This window comes from Eublepharis macularius, chromosome 2, assembly GCF_028583425.1.
Source record: "Eublepharis macularius isolate TG4126 chromosome 2, MPM_Emac_v1.0, whole genome shotgun sequence".
Classification (NCBI taxonomy): domain Eukaryota; kingdom Metazoa; phylum Chordata; class Lepidosauria; order Squamata; family Eublepharidae; genus Eublepharis; species Eublepharis macularius.
Window position 1 is genome coordinate 118,426,912 of NC_072791.1, and position 21,044 is coordinate 118,447,955.

Genomic DNA, 21,044 nt, shown 5'->3' on the forward strand with positions numbered 1-21,044 from the left:
TTGCAAACAGAGGGCTATGACATAGTAGGAATTACTGAGACTTGGTGGGATGATTCCCATGACTGGAATGTGCTAGTGGATGGGTATGAGTTGTTCAAGAAAAACCGGAAGAGTAGAAGAGGAGGTGGAGTGGCGTTGTATGTGAGGAGAGGGCTTGATTGTCAAGAAGTTATGGAGAATGGGGCGGACAGCCCGGTGGAAAGTATATGGGTAGAAATAAGAGGAGGAAGGACAAAGGGTATTGTTGTTGGAGTCTGCTACAGACCACCCGACCAGCAAGTAGAAATGGATGCTGCCATCTTTGAACAAATTGGCAGAGTATCCAGACATCAGAACCTTGTAATTATGGGTGACTTCAACTTCCCCGATGTGTGCTGGGAGACAGGCTCAGCAAAGTGTCATGAATCACACAATTTCCTGACCTGCCTGGCCGATAACTTCCTTTTTCAAAAGGTGGAGGAAGCTACAAGGGGTTCGGCCATACTAGACTTGATATTAACCAACAGGGAAGAATTGGTAGATGAGATGAAGGTGGTGGGGACCTTAGGGGGAAGTGACCATGTCCTTCTTGAATTCCAGTTGCTGTGGGGAGCCAAGGAAGTTCGTAGCCAGACTCATAGGTTAGATTTTTGTAGGGCCAACTTCGATGAACTCAGAGGCTTGATGAGAGTCATTCCATGGGGGAGTGTGCTGGAAGGAAAAGGAGAGAGTGAAGGGTGGGCCATTCTCAAACACGAGCTTTTGCAAGCTCAAGCCTTCACTATCCCAGCAAGATGGAAACATGGTAAGGGCTCCAAGAAACCGATGTGGATGCACAGAGAGCTCCAGAATAAGCTAAGGGAGAAAAAGGAAATGTTCAGGAAATGGAGAGAAGGACAGACCTCTGAGGGTTACTAGGTACTGCAGATCAGCCATCAGAGAGGCCAAAGCTCAGTACGAGCTGGGTCTGGCCAGGAGGGCTTGCTACAACAAGAAAAACTTCTACAGATATGTGAGAAGCAAACGCAAGGTAAAAGAGGCAATTGGACCACTGTTGGGAGTAGATGGAGAGACTCTGATGCAGGACAGAGAAAAAGCAGACAGGCTTAATGACTTTTTTGCCTCTGTTTTCTCCCTGAAGAACTCAGGCACATCTAGAAATAGTAGAAAATGTGGCAGGACACCTGAGTGGCTAATTGACATTGACAGAGAGGTAGTGGAGAGGCATCTGGCTGCACTGGATGAATACAAATCCCCTGGGCCGGATGGGGTGCACCCAAGAGTGCTGAAAGAACTTTCCAGAGAACTTGCAGAACCCCTGTCCATCATCTTCAAGGCCTCCTGGAGGACTGGGGATGTGCCACAAGATTGGAGAAGAGCGAATGTTATCCCAATCTTTAAGAAAGGGAGGAAGGATGATCCGGAAAACTACAGGCCAGTCAGTCTGACTTCTGTTGCTGGGAAGATATTAGAACAGATTTTAAAGGGATCAATCTGTAAGCATCTGAAGGACCGCTCAGTGATCCAGGGAAGTCAGCATGGTTTTGTTCCTAACAGATCCTGCCAGACCAACCTGGTTTCCTTCTTTGATCGAGTGACCAGCTTACTGGATCGGGGGAACTCTGTTGACGTGATTTATCTGGATTTCAGTAAAGCTTTTGATAAGGTCCCCCATGACATTCTGATGGGCAAACTGGAAGACTGTGGAGTAGACTATAGGACAGTTCGGTGGATAGGGAACTGGTTGGAGGACCGCACTCAAAGAGTGGTGGTCAACGGCGTTTCATCAGATTGGAGGGAGGTGTCCAGTGGGGTGCCACAGGCCTCAGTTTTGGGCCCGGTACTTTTCAATATTTTTATCAATGATCTGGATGAAGGAGTGGAAGGGCTGCTCATTAAATTTGCTGATGATACCAAATTGGGAGGGGTAGCAAACACCCAAGAAGATAGAATTAAAATTCAACAAGACCTGAATACTCTGGAGAAGTGGGCAGCTGTGAATAGGATGCAATTCAACAAAGACAAGTGCACAGTATTACATCTGGGCCACAAAAATGAGAAGCACAAATACTGGATGGGGGGGGGGGATACACTTCTGGGCAGTAGTATATGTGAAAGGGATCTTGGGGTAAGAGTGGACTGTAAACTGAACATGAGCAGTCAGTGTGATGCGGTGGCAAAAAAGGCTAATTCAATCCTGGGTTGTATCAAAGGGGCCATAGCGTCGAAATCGCAGGAGGTCATAGCCCCTCTCTATACTGCCTTGGTCAGGCCACACCTAGAGTATTGTGTGCAGTTCTGGAGGCCTCATTTCAAAAAGGATGTGGACAAAATCGAGAGGGTGCAGAGGAGAGCGACGAGGATGATCAGGGGTCTGGAGACTGAGCCCTACGAGGAAAGGCTGAGGGCCTTGGGAATGTTTAGTTTGGAGAAGAGGAGGTTGAGGGGGGACATGATTGCTCTCTTTAAATATTTGAAAGGCTGTCATTTGGAGGAGGGCAGGGAGCTGTTCCAGTTGGCAGCAGAGGGTAGGACGCGAAGCAATGGGCTAAAACTACATGCACAAAGGTACCGACTGGATATTAGGAAAAACTTTTTCACCGTCAGAGTAGTTCAAAAGTGGAATCAGCTGCCTAGGGAGGTGGTGAGCTCCCCCTCACTGGCAGTTTTCAAGAAGAGGCTGGATGAATACTTGTCAGAGATGCTTTAGGCTGATCCTGCACTGGGCAGGGGGTTGGACTAGATGGTCTGTATGGCCCCTTCCAACTCTATGATTCTATGAGATGTTAGAGATTCAGTCCAGTTGTTTCCCATATGGTCCCATTCTTCCATTATATTTGTATTAGGGAATTTCTTCTTTTTACAAAGTTGGTGAACATCTGCCCTTTAAATGTGGTTAGTACAGTTTGTAAATCAGGCTTTACAACTTTTCTTGTAGTACAATGAAATGTATGTATTTATTTGTTTGTTTGTTTGTTTGTTTAATGACAGTCAATCTTTCTCACTGAGACTCAAGGAGGCTTACATAGTATAATGTGATCAACAGCTGAGATATTCAACAGTACAATAGAATACAGGTAGCATAAATTTGAAAACAAGCAGAAATCTGATACAGAGTTGAAACAGTACTGGAAAAGCGTAAGTAATGGAATATGACATATTAAACAGTGCAGAAATTAACCAATAGGAAAATACTTAAGAGTGACAGACAGCACATAGTATAATTTAATGTCTCTATCTCTTTATCAATGCATCTCTTTACAGTACCCTCCTTTTTGTGTAAAAAAGCCCTCCTGAATATTACATTTTGCACTGTTTGCAGAAAGCTAGGAGAATGGGAGCTCTTGTAACCTCATCAAGCAGGCCACTCCACAAGGTGGGGGCTACCACAGAGAATATACATAGTTGTTGATATTGCCCATTTGGGCACAATAAAAATTCACAGGGAAATTGATCTGTTTGGGCATTGAAAGATTTTAGACTATTGTTCAGTACTGCTGCTCAACCAAGGTGCTGCTTGGCACAATCCCCTATTGATGTGCCACGTTCCATTCTAATAAAAGGGATTCCAGTGACAGCAACATCTAAGTAATGAAAATTTCTCTCTCAAAGGACAACCCACACTCTGAGGATACCTAGGGTCATCTCTAACACACCTCCTCCCCACCCCTCTCCTCCCTTTCTTTCCCTATTTGGAAATTTTCCTATGTCAGGGGAAATTGAGGCATTCCACTCTGCTGCCCATTCTGATTGTCAGCTCCCTTGCTATGCTCACTCCCTTCTTGGTTGGACACTTTCACCTGCTCTCCTACAACTAATTCCTGGATCTCTACTTGAATTTTTACTGGAATATTTGATAACATCCCCACTCTGACCACAGCACCTTTCTAGGACTGCACAGGTCCAAGGAACTCTTGGATTTTCTCTCTCTCTGGCAATGTGTGTATACAGCAACAAATAAGTAAGCAGGCAGCATTAGGGCAGTGCTGTTTCCAGGTCTGATGAGATCCTGGGCAGAGAACTGCTCAGGCTCCCCCCCATGCCCACTTCTAGGCTCCCCTTATTGCCCTCTAACACAGGTTCCTCCCACCTGCCTGTGTGTCATTCCTTTCCCCACTCACAAGATCTCCTACCACCTGCAAGCACAGCTGCCACACTACCACCACACCCTTTCCCCAATGGTACTAGGTGGTGAGTGCAGATAAGACTGCCATTGTCATGGCCATTAGGAACACTGGTGCTTTGTGTACCACCCACAAGCCTTCTCCAGCAGCGCTAGGTAGCATTTGCAGCTGGGAGCTGAGGTGACAAAGCACTGACAAGCAGGCAGTGGAAGGGTGTAAGTACAGGCATTAGAGGAGATGCTTGAGCAGAAAGTCAGCAGCAGTGGACCCCACCAGAAGCCAGGGGCCCTGGCAGCTGCCCAGCTCAGCACATGCTGATGCTGGCCCTTGTTAAGGGGATGTGACAGGAGGACAAACAAGTATAAATGACTCAGAACTGGCTAAAATAGACTGCATGTATGTGAACGCTACCTATTCTAGCCAGTACTGAATCAGGCACATTTTGGAATTCTGAATGATTCACCCTCTGATGTCACAGAAATATGGATTATTCTTAGTGATACATGTATTTTCTAGTAAACTCTATGAATTTTACTAGCATGTTGTATAACTATACAGGCATTCTTTAATCTTTTTGACAGCCAATTAAAAATAGTGGACTGTATCAGATAAATGTTCTCTAATAGTTAGAATGGACTAATGATGATCTGCTCTCTTAACTTTTCCTGTCATCTTAACTGATTTATACCTCTTATCTTGCAGTCAGACATGGTGTTGCTTTTTAGCTAGGTAGAATGTCATGTTGCTGAAAATATTAATAATTAATTAAATCTCAAACCAATCACAGTTTATCTATGGAATCACATAAAAAAGATCTTAGATTTCTGCATAAGATAACATATACAAGTGCTAACCCAGATAGCAGACCAGGGTTTTCGGTGAAAGAAATCTCAAGAAGATCTAGGTGAGAAACTTCCTTTTTAAAATGTGTGTTGTGGGAATTTCAATGCATTTCTTAGTAAATCTGATTGGTTTAAACTCAGATTTAATTGAGAAATGTTAGGAGACTCACAGTGCAATTCTAAATAGAGTTACTCATTTCAATGGGCTTAGACTGCAGTAACTCTGTTTAAGATTGCATTGTACATTCTTGTTGCCTTTATCTGTTTCATCTGTGTAGGTTTTAACTTAATAAGCATTTATATTTTGATATCTTGCTTTCTTAAAAAGACTAGGGTTTATTTTAATAAATAATTAAGCTCTTAAGAGGAGACTTTGTGTCTTGGGGGAGAGTACTACAAGAATAATACTATAAATTATTTTGTACTGACAAATAGTCTCTCTTAAAGGAGAGGTCTCACTTCAAGGTCTGAACACTGCTCAGAATAAAAGATAAAATCTTTACACTAAACAGTTGGAAGCCTTAATGAGATGTGGATAAGCATTCCGTTACACTGATCTTATCCAAGTTAAATTACTGAAATGTGCTCCTTTGAAAACTGTTCAGAAAGTCCAGCTGATCTAAAATGCAGCAGCCAGGTTATTGTCAGGGACTGGAAACAGGGATTGTATCACCCTTGTGTTGAAAGATATGCATTGGCTGCCCGTCTGTTTTCAGGCACAATTCAGAGTACTGGTTCTTATTTGGTCTGAAATGGCTTGGGGACAGGATACCTGAAGAACCACCTCCTCCTATATTGTCCAGCCCACCAGCTGAGATACTCCTCTGAAGACCTTCTCTCTATGCCCCCACCTGCAGAGGTAAGGTAGGTAGGTGGTGACCAGAGACAGGACTTTTTAATAGTGGCTCCTTGCCTTTGGAATGCCCTCGCCACTGAGGCTACTTTACGTTACTTTAATGCCCTTTAAGCATCAGAACAAAACATTTCTCTTTACCAAGGCTTTTAAATAAGGGGTTCCATCTTTTTCATTGTTTATTGTCTGCTCGTAGCCTGATGACTGTTTTATTAATATCCTTTTAAACTGATGTTTTATGTGCAGATATTCACTGGGTTTCTTTTATTTGATCTTTTAATTGGGATGGTCTGTATTAATTTGGATGGTTTTATGTGTTTGATTTTGCTTTATTGTTGTAAGCTACCTCAAGCACATCTGGAGAGGTGACACACAAATTTTCTGAATGGATAAATAAATAATAAATAAATAAATAATGAATATAACAGCAAGAAAATTAGTGGATCTAGATTCGCAATACATAATCAACCTAACTGTGTATACTAGTCCTTAATTCATACCAATGCCACAAGAATGACACAGGTGAAGTATGCCAGCTGAAGCAGTTGATGTATGACAGTAACTAAACAGACATGCCTATTCCATTCAGTCATAAGAGCTTAATTAAGCAAATGTTACCTTCAATACTTTAATTGAAATCAAGGTTAAGTGACTTTAAAATCCCTTAAGATGATGTAAGATATTCCTTTAAACTGTACACTTAAAGAAGATATGGATAAATAGATGCATGATATAATGTGATTCCACAGTCATTCAAGTAAGATGCAGTAAAAGGATTAAATCATTAAATCCAGGTATTCCAATTGTTCTATGGGTCATAGAAATTTAGAAAGGGAAGGAGAGAACAGGCTCCAAAATTCTCACAGCTAGTTAATGCCTCTTTCTTTGTCTTTGACGTTTTCATTAAGATGACAGGTATACATTATGTCACTGCAACAAATGACAGCATTGTTGGCTGTTAATAACTACACTGAGTGGGTATGAAACAGCGACAGAAAAAAATCCCAGGGGACAAAGCCTCATTGTGATCATTAAACAATTATTGCAACATGAAATTAGACAGAGTTGTCATGCAATAGCTCCGTTTTACTGCAAGGGAAATGAGGGAAGATCTTTTCAAACAGATGGAAATACTCCAACATACTGGGATTTCTTCAAGTCTCCCAAACTGCCTATGGGTGGCACATAATTTGTACTTCAATGAAAAATACTGTTATACTGAAAAATTGCAAAATATATTGCCTTGCACGGTAATGCACAGCTTAACATTTTGTTCCTGGAAGTAAATTTAGTATTTTAAAATACTGTTTGCCTTTCACAAATTTAAGAAAACGCCTTTCTATACAGTAGTTAATGGAGAGCCAGTGTTGTGTAGTGGTTAGAGAGTCAAACTAAGATCTGCGATATCCAAGTTTGAATCTTCACTGTGCCACAGAAGTTCACTAGGTGACCTTGGGCTAGTCACATTCTCAGCTTCACCTACCTCACAGAGTTGTTATAAGGATAAAATAGAACAGAGAAGAACAATGTAAGCCACTTTGAGTCCCTGTTGGGGGGGAAAGCAAGGTATAAATGAAGTAAATAAATAATTGACACAAGAATCCTAGGCACACTTATTTGGGAGTAAGGCCTGTTGACATTGTATGGTTCAACAAGTGTATGAACTTGGAGAATCCTCAGGCTTGCACACTCCCTACTCCTACTCCTTACCATGCCAACAGGTTCATAAAGATCAGGCTGCACCTTTTTTCTTTTGGTCATTGGACAACAGTGAGAGTCATTGTTTTCAGGCAAGCTATCTGAGAAGATATAACAACAATGTGACAAATCTTTCCAGATAGCTTGCCTGAAAACAGTAATTCGAAGATAATTATTCTGTACACATTTTTCAAAATCACACTTTTTTAAAAACATGAGATGTACTTCCTGAGGGTACAGGTATTTGTTGAACACAATATGAAGTCACCAGCCTAAGGCATTTTGCTGCCCCAAGCAGCTATAAGTTTTAGTCCAGAATCTCCTGTCACACTGCAAGGGATCCTGTGTTAAATTTCCCAGATCACACCTCTAAAAACACTGCCACTACAGGCTACTATCTGCTTGTAGGATCCAGTTGGTACTAATGCCTCCAAAAAACACACAGTATCAGCAGCATGATGTATAGATAGATAGGAAAGACAAAAAAACAAAAAAGAGGACCATTACAGGGAAATGGTATGAAGTACAAAGGAGTGTTTCTGAACAGATATTGTCATGTAAAAAATTTTGATGCACGCAATACACCTTAAAAGGGTAATGATCCCACCACTGCACTGTCAAAATACAGAACAAATGGCATTGGGAGGTAAGCAAAAATTCTTTTTATTGTGTCAATCAAAAGGTACAAAATATAGAACTCAAGATCTTGTCAAGAACATTATTCAAGTACATTTGATGTGTGCACCACACAGCCTGAACAATACAAAACAATTACAGACTCCTGCAAAACCAACCATCTGTTCTAGCTAAAGAGGGAACATTACCTTTCCCTTGCTCCAGTTTTATGCTCAGGTTCAGATTAAATGGCAGATGGAAAATATGCCACCTTATCATGCAAAACCATGATTATTTATCATGTTTAAAAACAAAAACAAGTTATAACAAGACTTTCAATTATGCTTCTTTACAAGTCACTGTTCAATACAAAGTCATGAAGAGATCAAAAGCTCTACTTGCTACAGCTGAATACTGTACTTACTACAGCTGATTTCAGGATAGGTTTTTAAAAAAAAGAAATTGGAAAATAGTGTTTTGAGTATCCTGATATTCAGTTCAATAGGTCAGATCACACATGAAGAATACACCAAGATGTGGTATTTTCACTACTGGAATGGTTTTCCATGCATATCTATGACTGACTGCTATATTTTTTCCAGTCACAATGTGATGCTTTATATTCAGTCATTTCAGGATATTCATATACATCTTAGGTTTGTCCAAAAACTTGCATATAAATGATCCATTCTTAAAATAGGGCAGATCCAGACTAAACTGGCAATTTCTACTAATCACCCCTTCCTGCTGCAGCCTCTCATTACGTCATTCCTCTGGGCTGCCAATACCCCAGAAGCAGTATTTTGTGGAGTTCAGTAGGCTATGGGGAAAGGGGGTGAGTTCCATCCTGCCATTGGAAAATTTAGTCTAGATTCAACTCACTGGATCTATAATGGTCATTTATAAAAGAACACAAGGCAACTCAGATCTGCCTAGCATTAAACAGAACACATGGTTCTTTTGTAAAGTAGAAATAAAAATGTGGCAGACATTAAATCAACAAAATGGGAATTTAATTTTAGACTACGCTAGGTAAAGCACCAAGGGAAACCAGACTAGGTAATATAATGAATTAGCTGAGGGCATACAACTCATCCTTTAGTTACCAGCCATAGCTGGTTAAGTTTGGGATTGGAAAAGGGGAACCACAGCAGGAAGGTCTAGCAATAATGAAGGCCTGAGCTGGTTAGTGATTGATGGGGCCCAATTTGAATTAGCCCACAGTTTAGTTTAATTAATATCAGCTCAGTCAGAAACAAGCCCACTTAACTTGTTACAGTTGTGTCCCTCGGCAATATGATTAATGGGTGCTCTTCACCAGGTGGTCACCAATCAGTTATACTGAGGCAGCCATTGTTCTTTGAGAACATTTAACTTTCAAATCAAAAAAATCCAGGGTATATATCCTCTTATCTCTGTTTATTTGTTGTTCTGCAATCTAGTTTAGAACAAGCTTAGAAAATCAAGTTTGTACATGGCAGCCAGACAACCAGTTGTTTATTCTGTGCAACCTTCAGTTCTCAAAAGGAATTTCGGAATTGCAAGGCATCTCACACAGCATATTCCAAAGCCTAGTGTGGAAAATGTACTTAGACTAAAGACTATACTCTTGATGTAAACTAAGCCTAAATTTGACTGTTTACACTAACAAACTCTTCCTCTTCTTGTTCCTTCTCAGGAAAATGTCGTAAGCAAGGACATCAGCTTAGTATAGTCAGACACATGAATTGCTCACAGGAATTTTTTTCTCTGATGTGTTGCTCATCACTGTATAGCTTTTCATATGGCATTAAAACATCTAAGCACGTATATCATTGTAGTGAAATTCACTTATCCAATTCCCTTTTTTTAGTCAAAATATCTTGGGCTAAGCTTTTGAGACTTTTTTTTTCCTTTTAGGAGACTGAGGCTGGTCAGCACTGTCTATTCTGGTCAGATAACAGGCCTTGAACCAGAGGTGCAAATCTGAAACATCATTCAAGGACAAAGTTTGATGGAGGCTGGCACTGGCCTCCTGGTTTGTCAGCACGTAGCCTTATGGGAGGGTGTGATGAGTTCTTTCCCCCTCCCTTTCCTGTGAGGACAGGCCATGGCCAAGTCTGTTGTCAGAGGTTTTGAACCTTTTTGTTGGCTGAGACTAGAGATGGGAACGAATAGGGGGAAAAAAACGAACGTGATGTCCGTTGTTCATTGCCATCCACGAACAGGGATTTACGAACATCGACAGACATGACATGTTCACAAACATGTTCATAGTTGGAGGTTCGTGGGAGCCAGAACGGCCTCCTTGGGACTTAGCTGAACTTGAGCCGGGGAGAGTCCATGGGTCTCCCCCCTTTCATGTCATTTTCTCTTCACAGTGGCAAAAATGGGACTCTCTGCTGGAAGCTAACTGAGGACTTGCAAACTGACCTTCCCAATGTCCAATACCCACCAAATTTGCAGGGGACATAGTCCTCACTGTCCTCTGAAGCCCCCCCCAAAAAAATTTCAGAGAGATTGCACCCCGAGAAAGGCATGATCCATGGGTCTCCCCCTTTCATGTCATTTTATCTTCACAGTGGCAAAAACTGGACTGCCTGCTGGAAGCTACTTTGAGGGGTTACAAACTGAACTTCCCAATATATATAAATGCTTCACGATTTCATTAAGCTTTTTACTGTACTTAATTTTTTCACTCATTCTTCTTGACATAAATAATTTCCTTTCCAAAGTCTGTTATGAAATTAATTTTTGAAGCAGAGGTACCACCAATTAAATCTTCTTGAAACCTCACCCGTTGCCTTGGAAGCCTTTCTTCCTCCTTTTCCCACCCATAAAAGCATTCTACAAATGCACATTATTTCACATAACCCTGGCAAAATTAAGAGATTTCTGAGGCGATCCAGGCACAAATTACCAATGCTTACACATAGTCTGGGATGTTCACTCTCTCCTAACTTTTATAATTTTGGAACTGCTAAAAAGTATTCATTTTTTAAAGTGAAGTGTTGGGGCACATGTGTGCTTAAGCGCTCAAATCCTAGCTCTTCTAACTCACACTTTGACAATAGACAGAAGGAACAAAATGTAATTAAACATAACATGCACAGCCCTTAAAAAACTTGCTATTATGTTTCTAGATTATTTTGTTTCACACAATGAACAATCTTGCAGCTAGAATTATTAATCACATCCCTTCTATATTCACTGGCATGTGCCTATTTTGATTTGTGAAATTTTAGAAATTGACACTGATTGTAATGTTAAAGAGATTTAAAAGGAACATTATACCCCAAGAAACTGTAGCTTATATTCCATGAACCCTAGTTGTACTGTTCTGGAGCTTACTGTATTGCTTGTGGTGACAAAATACCTTGAAACAGCCCTGGCCTAGCCTACTCTTCACAGGGTGGAATATGACAGAAAATGAGCAGGAAAGAAAATTTAAATGAATTAGCATTGCAGCAGGGCAATGCCTTCATATACTTCCTTGATAAGAAGCAACAGGGGCCTTTGCTCTTGAGCAATCTGACTAGTCATACAGGCCTATTCAAACAAAGTCTATGTGATTCACCCAAGGTCAGATAACACATATGTGACAGAAGTGGTTTGAACTTTATTCTCCCCAATTCTAAAATGCCACTTAACCACATTGTATAATCACTGTTACGAATGTGTCAGAAGAATTAAAACAAATCTGACAAGGCAGATTTTTTAAAAAATGTAACCTTGCAAAGTATGATTACAATCAAATTCCAGAATAATGAGACTATGCTTTATGCACCAATATACAGATTTAAAGTTTAGTTTTGCTCACACTGCTTTTAATTTTTTCTTAATACATTGGTAATGAATTCTTTTTTTAAAAAAATCTCACACTGAGTTTAAAGCTCTGCAACTTGGGTGTGTTCATACATACATCCTTACTCAGCAGCCAGATAGGTAAGGTATATTTAAATTTTCAATCGTTTTGATCAATTTTTGATTCAAATAAAAGATGTTTTTTCTATACTAAAAGAGACCCAATAAATACCAAAGATCACACATCCATCTAAAATGCAATATGCCAAATTTTATATTTTTGGCTAATTTTCTCTATACTGAAAAAAGTTAAAATTCTCTTGACCAGTAAGTTTTTGGAGGCAGTTTTTTTGTGGCCTGAGAATATCTGTCAAGGTTCTACTGCTTCTAAGATCATGTGTAGAGAAGGATAAGGTTATCCTGTTATGGTGACTCTATTACTCTAGAAATTGACATCATATTACTAGAATGAATTATTGATGCCTTGCTTTCAAAAGAGAATGGCTTACAAAAATTCACACAGACTAATTTATTCTTCTTAACTTGTCAGTTCAAGATGTTCAGAAAAAGGTCTTTTATTTTCAACATTAGGTCTGAAGCTCAACTATCAGAATAAAACATATTCTCAGTTTTTGTCAGGAAACTGCCTTTCCATCTACATCTTTAAAAAAAATTTAAAAAATCTGTACTTGGAGCACAGAAAGCATTACTACTCATACAATAAAAACTTCTGGTTTCTGTGATTCCTCTTCTAGCTACAGCCCCTTCCTCACTACATCCCATGCATATATAACTGAGGGTCTGGTCTACTTACTCTCAGAGCAGCTTTTCAGGGAATTTAGGGGGAGGCAACATTACTTTGGGAGGAGGATCAACTGTATGAGCAAAAATTCCACTAGCAATAACACCACATGGTCGTTTCTCCTGTCAATAAGAATATGATGACTGTTTGCAATGAAGTCAGGTATGTACACCAGTTGCAGGTATGATCCATCCAAAGAGTCCTCTCAGGCAAGTTCAAGCACTTGGACACTAGTTGTACCTAAAGGAGATCTTCAGATCCTGACCTCAATGGGACTTGCAACTTTTCCTCTTTGTTTTGCAGATGTCCATGCTATGTCACAATTGCTTTTGAAATGTCCAGTGTGGGACGGCAGTTTGAGAAGCACAAGATAATGGTCACTTACTATATAGAACTAGTTGAAATGGGTTATATTTCATTAGAGGGAATGATGCATATTTTCCTCTTTAGTATTATACATAGATGAACAAAAGATTTTTGATTCCAGGCTCTAGTTTATATAGCCCTAAAAGATTTGGTGACCTAACAAAAACCCAGCTAAAGTATTCCTTAATGCAACAATGCTAAACTTCAGCAGATTTTTGAAGAATTTTGTAACTATAGCTTAGGATGCCCACACTGTGATCCAAAGGACAGTTACACTTCTCTAAATCCATTGGAGTCAAATGGCTTAGAAGGCTAAAACTCTGTTTAAGATGGCACTGAATGTTAGGCGTGTGTGATTTGGTTCAAGGTACCAGGATCTGGCAAATCCAGCATTTCCAGATCAGATTACAGAATCCAGGATCCAAACCAGGAACCCAGATCAAGAAGCCTGGATAAATCTGAGTTAATCCAGGTTAATCCAGGAAACATGGCTTCAGCCTCTTGGCTGGCTCTTTCCCAGGCTTCTCCTGCATTTTTTCCCAAGAGGGGAGCGGGGAGAGGGAGGCAGAGGACAGAGGCAGTGTTCCCCCATTGGCCCTGGGTTATGTCTGACTACTGTGAGTATCACAGCTTCTTCTGGATTAAGTTGCAAAAGAATCCTTTGCTCAGTTTTGTTTGGGTGAAATCTACTGTTTTGATGTGATTCGCTAGTCTGATGTTGGCTTTCTAATTTCTGAGGGGATTCCATTCCCTTGTTTCAGTTTGGTTCTGTTGGGATTTCTCTGGGTTGCGGTTGCATTTGGGAGTGTGCCTTTGGCCAGTGGCACCCTTGCCCTTTTGTGTTTTTGCCTGGAAATTTTCCTACCACAGAAAACAATGGAAAGTGGCTGTGGGAACCTTGTTTGGAGGGCACATGAGTTCTGGAGGGACTTCAGTTTGGTTCTACTGGGGTTTCATTGGGTTGAGTTTGAATTTGGAGTGTGCCTTTGGTCAGCGGCAGCCTTGTCCCTGTGATTTTTTGCTTGAGAGCCAGCTTGGCTTTTTCCCACCACAAAATGGAGTGAAGGTGAAGAACAGGACCACGTACAAGGAAGTTTAATGTTCTTGCTATCGAAACTCAAATATAAGGCACTCAATTGTAAGGCACAGTAAGCCAATGTCAACCGAGGAGTTGTGAAGAATTCCCAAACTCCCAGCTGGAGGTGGCAACGGGTTTGCCGGCTTGGAAATTAGGCCCCGTTTCGCACAATGTGCTTTGTCATAAGCCACATATAAATCAATTATGGTCTGCTACTGCTACTCTTCTCTTAGAAGCTTCTGTTCCCGAATGATAAGCACATTGTGCGAAACGGGGCCTAATTTCCAAGCCGGCAAACCCGTTGCCACCTCCAGCTGGGAGTTTGGGAATTCTTCACAACTCCTCGGTTGACATTGGCTTACTGTGCCTTACAATTGAGTGCCTTATATTTGAGTTTCGATAGCAAGAACATTAAACTTCCTTGTACGTGGTCCTGTTCTCCATCTTCACTCCATTTTGTTTGGGACCACCACCTCTTGGATTTGCTCTGCTTTTTCCCACCACAGGAAACAAAGGAGAATGGCTGGGGGCACCTTTTTCAAGGGCCCATAAAATTGGACCCAGGGTCCAGTCGTCCTGAAACTTGGGAGGTTGTTAGTGGACAGTCAAGAGTAGGTCCTCTGAAAATTTGGTAGGGTTTGCTTGAAATCCCCCACCCCTTCACAGCTACCCAGATAATTTTCAACACAGGGAATAACAACTGGATAAATCTGGAATTTTCTAATCTTGCCAAACCAGATTAGAGAATTTTACCTAGATATCAGGGATCATGGATTTTTCTTTTTGGTGTTCCTGAAACCTGAATCCAAATTACCTAGAGTTTTTGGGAGGGTGCACACCCCTACTACACATTGGCAACTGAAACCAGGCTACAGGTGAACAACTCCGACTCACTAAAAAACTAAGTTCATTAATAAAGTTATTCAAAGAAATCCAAATTGAAAATTTAAAGACATTAGCAACATTTGGAAATCTTCAGAATCACATCTGATGGTCTAGCTTAGCATGCACAAAGGGAAACAGCAGAGAGAGCAACTATATAGACAGGTAAGGATTACAGAAATATGTTTGGGGGGAATACAGACAAGTGCTACATATATACCCACCCACCCCAGTGACGAATTGAAGTGCTTATAGCACCAGAGTAGGCATGGACAAAGACAAACATTTTGGTTTTCTTTCCTGGGAATACAGAAATATTAAATTTGCCTCTACCAAGTAACAAACACTCAATAATGAATGTACAAAGCAATCAGTAACATATAAGAAGTTTACAGTACCCAGCTCAATTCATTAAGAAATAATACTAGAGAAAGAAGCCTGGAAAATGATAGAACTACATGAAACATGTAATTCCTCCCTTAGAGAAAGAAGGAAAACTTACACTCCGGTGTCCCAAAGAGGGTTGGGTGTTGTCTCTGGAAGCCAGCCTTTATCTGATACCATCCATAGCAGCCTACTCCTTCCTGCAAAACAAGGTGCCTGCCCAGTGGTATTGATATTTACATATTATTTGTGCCTGCTCTACAATGCTACTCACTTCCTTGGGTTGCTTTGCCAATATATGGCATATTATGTTCTTGCATATTTTAAAAAACAAATGCACCAAACATCATAGCAATTTACATGCACAATGACCTCTAGCATTTTTAGCCTTTTCCACACTTAAAAACGTAAAATGAAAACAGTTCTCCTTTATACTTCACTAGTCACTAAATAATACATCATCACTCTTTTCAGTTAAATGTTCTGCATTTCAGATGTGTAAAGTAAGAACTTTGACTAACATGGTTATCAACGCTGACTTACTAAATTCACCCCAGCCTATAAATTGGCTCACAGAGATGGATGTCAAATGTGATTTTTAAAAAATCATATGCAAAATATACTGTAGCAAGGTCTCTGGCATGCCCTTCTGCATTGGACTGTATCCTACTAACAGGCGCATCATTCCTTTTATACATTATACAGAAATGAAAGCAAATGAAGAATGTAATTTTGGGAAGAACAAATTACTAGTGGACAATCAAACCTTCTTAATACCCAAGAAATGGGCTTTTGAAATAGCAGGGCTCTTCAAGGAAGCTTTTTTTGTTCAGTGTGTAGAAGGTGCTCTAATTATAGAGCACCAAGGCTGGAAGATTACTAATTATTCTATGCTCTCAAAAACAAGGGAACTTTCAATAGGTCAGACTATAGTCTGCACACAGGAAGGGATTGTGAATAAGATTCTTTCTATTAAAAAGCAACATAATCCTAGCACAGCCAATAATTTAAGGCTTAATGTAAATCACTGAAAACTTTAACTTCTGTTTCTGTAGAACTTTTAAAAAATATTTCTGGTTTTCACACAGCAGAGCTCTGTTCAGCATCTTGCTGCCATGGCGTTTTTCTGTCTTGACAATTCACTTCCGTGAGCAGGCATGCAGCCAACTCAAATGAGACCCAGCTCGGTGAAAAGCCCTTCAGGTAAACAGTGTGATAAGCTAAACTGCAAAAACTAGACAATGTTTTTGGACTATGAGGCAGTTGCTATGGAGACAGTTGCTAATTAACTGCATTCAGCCAAGAGAACAAAGGATTTTAAGGGCAGACAGGAATCAGTATCTTAGAGTGAGCAATGTATAACATCTTATGCAATGTGCACATCTCTCATATCTGAAATACCTAAGCCTTTGCTTCAGTTGCAAAATACCTTAAGAAAATGCCCATATAGTTCCTTCAAGCTTACCCAGATACGGCTCATCAAATACCAAACAAAACATTATAAATGCATGCATTTGTATTTGGGTCAAGGATGTGTTAGTCATTATTTGGATCAGTCAAAGAAACATCTTCTTACCCTGACACTACAGCAGAAGTTGCCTTTGGAATAAATTTATTAATTGCAATAATGAATTAAGAAATAAATTTTAAAAGGCTGGAACTTTCTTCTTAGCTTTGTGTGGTCCCTGCAATTCAGCAGGAAAACACTCCACTGAAATGATTTGTTCACAAGCAGTATTGTGTGAGTACTCAGTGAACACCCTGTGTTTGTGGTCTGCCTAACCATGAACTGCCATGACCACATGTTGTACAGGATTGTTTTGATAGAGCTTCCAACTATACTTTGAGGATTAAGCAGTTGGTGTTTAAATAATGCAGGTAGTTTTGAAAAAGCCAGCCCAATGCAGCAAGTAGATTGTCGGGTTAGTATTCAGAAGACCCCGATTCAATTCCTTCTCACCTAGTGACGATTAAGATGTTGCCTTTTTTCTTTAGTTTAATAAGGAAAAAACTCTCTGACAAAAAGTTGGGAAAATGTTGATGTTTAATGCGTTTCTATCAAAACCGGCCATTTCAGTTTCAGACCTGAACAGCTCACCTGAGATGCTGAGAAAACTTATATTGTACCACGTTAAGAAAAAAAAATTCACATTAAACTGCTTGTGATTAAAACTTCTCCCCAGTTCTTTCAACATAAGCTTAATTATTTTGTAAAGTGCTTAGATTAAAAAAAAAAACTTTAAAATTTAAATTAAAATTAAATTTAAAAAATACAACAATTGGTGTAAAGTTAGTTCTTAATTTCCCTCAAACTTCATTTAAGAACATACAATGAGCCCTGCTGAATCAAACCAGTGGTTCTTGTTTAGCATCCTTTGTACACAGTGGCCATAAAGTTGCACTGGAGGGCCAACAAACAGGGCAGAGAGGCTATGGCCTTCCTCTGATTACTCCTCCTGCACTGGAATTCAGGCGTTTTCTGTCTGTAACTATGAAGGTTTTCTCTAGTCACCTAGTAGCCACTGATGTGCCCATTCTCCATAAATCTGTATAATCCCCTTTTAAAACCATCTATACTCAAGGCGATCACTACATCAACTGGCAGTGAATCCCACAATTTAATCACTCTGAATAAAGAATTTCCTTTTCCCCAACCTGAATCTATTGCCCATCAACTGCACTGGGTGCCTCTGAGTTTTAATATTATAGAAGAGGGGGATGCTCCCTATCTAGTTTTTGCACCACATGTATAATTTTATAAACCTCTATCAGGTTCCACTTAGCCATCTTTATTCATAACTGGCAAGTCCCAGACTCTTTCCCTCACAGGAAAGATGCTCCAAACCCTTAATTGTATTGGCTGCCCTCTTCTACACTTTTTTTTTAGCTCTGCAATATCCTTTTTTAGATACCATGACCAGAAGTCTTTGGTCTTGAAGTAAAAGGTTAAACAGTAGGGAAACAAAAACAGAAAAGGAAAAGGAAGGGAAAAGGAAAGATCTGGGTACTTGATGAAGCAGCAGCAGATGGGAAGGCATTAGGATGGCTTCAAGTGGGACAGGAGGCTGGATTAGATGGTTCAATCTGATTCCAGCAGGGCTTTTATATTCTTCAAAGATGGCCAATGCCTAAAAAAGTGATGATGCTACTACATCTTTCCTCAGGATCACAGACCCAAAGTCTTTATCAGAAAAATAGCTAATGAAATCACCAAGGCTAAAGGACAGGAGATCAGTCTACCTCTGAATGCTTGATGATTTATTCAGGTGGGTAACCATTTTTGTCTACAATAGAACAGCACAATTCGACCAGTACCACTAACAAGATTTTCAGCATATAAACTTTCACAAGTCAACCCTCCCTTCATAAGATACAAGAAAGAATGGAGATCTCTGAGCCTTTATATCCCAGCCGGAAGGGATATTGATTCACCATGAAAATGCCACTAACTTTACTGAAGAGATGTGGGGAATGAAAAGACAAGGGGGATGGCTCGTGCAACAGTGGAGGAACACTCAGAACAAATCCCGTAAGATAAGGGCAAAAGATCTTTTTTAAGACCAGGAATTGTCATCCCGCTATCCACTGGTATGTGGTGTGCTGTTTAACATCTATATGCGCCCTCTCGCCCAGTAGGTGCGGAGTTTCGAGCTTCGAGCTATACCTGTTGATGGACAGCCAGCCTGGATCGGCCCCAGCTGCCCTGGAGCATGCTTTCAGAGCCGTGGCTGGATGGTTGAGGCAGAGTCACCTGAAGTTGAACCCCTCAAAGACAGAAATCCATGCGGGGGCATGGATTTGGAACCCTGGCTCCCTACTCTTGATGGGGTGGTGCTTACACCAGCACCAAGGGTTAGGAGCCTGAAGGTGATCCTGGATGCCACCTTAAAAATGGAGGCCCAGGTCACAGCGGTTGCCAGGCCTTCCTTTTTCCATCTTCAGCAGACCAGGCAGCTTGCTCCCTATCTTTCGACCTGCGACCTAACTAGTGGTCCAAGCAATGGTCACCTCTAGGCTAGACTACTGTAATGCGCTCTATGCAGGGCTTTCCTTGAACCTGATCTGGCGATTGCAACTAGTCCAAAATGCAGTGGCACGTGTCATCGCTGGAGTGACTTCTTATGCACATATAACACCAGTATTGCACCAGCTGCATTGGCTACCGGTGGAGTACCGAATCAGATTCAAAGTTTTGGTATTGACCTATAAAGCCCTATGCAGACTGGGACCAATGTATCTGTGGGACTGCTTCTCCCTGTATGAGCCCTGGAGGACGCTCCAATTCAGAGATAAACAGCTGTTAATGATCCCTGGCCTCAAGGAGGCCCGCCTGGCATCAACCAGAGCCAGGGCCTTCTCAGTCCTGGCTCCAGCCTGGTGGAACGCTCTGTCGCAAGAGACTAGGGCCCGGCCAGATGTGTTATCTTTCCGCCAGGCCTGTAAGTTGGAGCTGTTTTGCCAGGCATACGGTTGATGCTGGCTAGGGCCTCCCCGCCAGCCAAATTGAAGAAAATCTGCCCTCCCTATAAGATGTATTCTCCACCCAGCCTCTCTGTGGAGAGGACTGGGTGGTGGATTCTTTTTTGAGATGTGCTGCCACACTGTTTAAAATATTTATAATACTTATGTGATTTTAATTCTGTTTTTAAGTGTATACAGGGGTCATTTCGTAGAAAAAGAGCTGGAGGAACTCATTAGCATAGCTCATTAGCATAACTCATCAGCATATGCTATGCCCCTTGCCATCACTGGAAGTGTGTCATTAGCATAACTGATTTGCATATGCCACACCCCCAGACATCACCTATCCTAGTTGTTTTGGACCCAATCCTGGCCATTCAGGGCTGAAATTGGGCCCAAAATGGCAAAAAGGGGCTGAAAATGGCCCAAAAGGGGCCCAAAATGGTCAGGATCAGGCCGCTGCTGAGTGGAAGAGTGATCCACCACCCGTCAGAGGACCAATCTGGGCCATTTCGGCCCCCATCCAGGCTGAAACGGGCCCAAAATGGCAGAGAGTCAGGTGGGCGGGGCCACCTGACATGACCTCTTTGGGGAACTGCCGGAACTGTGTTCTGGCACGTTCCCCCCCAAAATGAGTCCTGAGTGTATATATATATTTTCATGTTTTATATTGTATGTAATCCACCCTGAGCCTGCTATTGCGTGGAGGGCAGAATATAAATCAAATTAAATAAATAAGTAAATAAATAAATAAAATGGCAGTGATGGCAAAGAAACAATACTTTTCTGCTACCACTGCATCTGCACAGTATAGGAAAGAGGGGTTGGTCAGAGGTCTGTTGGGATCTGACCTGCAGAAGGAAGTAGAGTGCTCATTGGCCTACTGTGACTGTTTTGGTCGCACTTTGCAAAAAAAATCTCTCACATCCATTCTGACTTTGAATGGATTAGCAGCGAGAGTGCCAGAGGGTGCCAGGGTGCTGACTTGTCCAGTTGTTTGGGATACTTTTCAGTTTATTCAGTCTGAAGATGTTGATAGAATTCCTGGAAGTTTGAGGCCTGTCACCTGCTTATACAGTCTCCTAGCCAATGAAATCTCCAGGAGGGGTGGAGGCTAGTTGACTGGGTCCAAGAGGTAAACATCTCCTTGAGGGAAGGGGTGGTCACCTCACCCTTG

General features: G+C 41.1%; 1 protein-coding gene across 1 annotated transcript in view; it reads right to left on the bottom strand.

Moving 5' to 3' along the window:
• TEAD1 (TEA domain transcription factor 1) overlaps positions 1 to 21,044 on the bottom strand; it is a 192,050-nt gene that overhangs the window by 142,070 nt on the left and 28,936 nt on the right. The window lies entirely within an intron of this gene.